The 1,686-nt window shown below is 47.3% G+C and overlaps 1 pseudogene; it reads left to right on the forward strand.

Annotated features, from left to right (window-relative positions):
- Window positions 1-837: 837 nt before the first annotated feature.
- LOC147627012 (SKP1-like protein 1 pseudogene) lies at window positions 838-1,410 on the forward strand (annotated as a pseudogene).
- Window positions 1,411-1,686: the final 276 nt, after the last annotated feature.

The raw sequence follows: 1,686 nt of genomic DNA on the forward strand, positions 1-1,686 counted from the left end.
TATTATCATTTTATGAGGGAGAAGGTTCTAGTAGGTGATGTGGATTTGGTATATATCAACACAGAGGATCAGGTGGCTAATATCTTCACATGAAGGCATTAGGTGTACAAAGAATCTCCACAAGCTTAGGAGCTTACTTAAAATGCAATGTGTGAAGTTAGGCTTGAGGGGGAGTGTTGAGATATCGAGCTTAACTAGTGTAGTAGACATTGATGACCCACCTGTGTGATAGCTTCCACTTCCTTTAAATGTTCCAGAGAATTCCTCCTGATCTTCATTGAAAATAAATTCTCATGGCCTTCACTTAATTGTCGAGTGGCATTACCCTTTGGAAATGATGTGTGCCTTTGATGTTCTTTAGAAATCATGTATACCTTTAAGCTCCAAGATTACATTTTGTTTTCCTATACAACTACCAATGTACTCTCTCAACAAGCATGGTACACAAATGCTTGTTAAAAAATAGCTTTCTCAAGTGCATGCCGGCCTTTTGAATCAACTTGCCTCCAATAGATGCAACCTTTTGAATCAACTTGCCTCCAATAGATGTAACCTTGGGGTAAACACGCATGTGTATGTGAGCAATGTGTGAACTCCATCAATGCGAAGATGTCATGAAGGCTGAAAAGAGCCATTACAGAAGGCCATGGGTGTGAGTTGGAGGCAAGATCGAGTAAATTTGCTTGGATAAGTGAGAATGGGTGGTTGTACAAAAAGATGTGGTGGTGGTTGTAAAGAAGTGAAGGTGGAATATGGAGCAAGAAGGAGTGGGCAAGCGAGGGGCCTTTGGAAGAGGGAAAGTCGATGCGTGTACATGGTATAGACGTATATACTATTATGCGTCTCGCCCCCCTCCTATTCCGCCACCTCATCATGTCGACCACCACCGTGACGCTGCAGAGCTTCGACGGGGAGCTGTTCGAAGTGGAGGAGGAGGTGGCGCTCCAGTCCCTCGTCCTCAAGGAGGTTCTCCACGACACCGACAGCGCCTCTACAGACACTCCCATCCCGATCAACTCCGACCGTGTCACCGCCCGCGTTCTAGCCAAGGTCCTCGAGTATTGCAAGTCCCATAACGCCGCGGCTGCTGCTGCCGCCGCCGCCGCCGCCAGCAGTAATACTAGCGAAGCTGCGCAGGGGGAGCCGGGTCGGAGTCGGACGGCAGATTTCGACTGCGCTTTCCTGGAGACGCTCGGGGGGCCGGACGGGCTGTTGTTAGATGTGATCAATGCCGCCGACTTCCTTTACGTCAAGGGTCTGCTGGACCTGGCGTGCCAGGCCGTTGCCGATATGATCCCTGGCAAGTCCGTCGAGCAGCTTCGGGAGCTTTTCCACATCGACAACGACCTCACCCCCGCTGAAGAGGAGCAGGTGACGGCCGAGAACGCTTGGGCCTTCGATCGCCTCTAGCTTTAGGAAAAAGTTCACTAGCTTAGTATTACATGCACCCCTTATAATTTGTGTTCACTAGCTTAGTATTACATGCACCCCTTAGTATTACATGCACCCCTTATAATTTGTGTTCACTAGCTTAGTATTACATGCACCCCTTATAATTTGTGTTGAGGTTAGAATAGAAGAGAGAGACCTATGAAACTAGTGACAAAAGCTTTCTCCTCACCACACATTTTGTGCCATCTAAATCGTCGCTCTTAAAAAACAAAAAAAAATAAATTTTTATACGTA

The sequence above is a fragment of the Cibotium barometz genome, chromosome 21, assembly GCF_041138505.1.
Source record: "Cibotium barometz isolate CiBa-2024 chromosome 21, ASM4113850v1, whole genome shotgun sequence".
NCBI classification, from domain to species: Eukaryota; Viridiplantae; Streptophyta; class Polypodiopsida; order Cyatheales; family Cibotiaceae; genus Cibotium; species Cibotium barometz.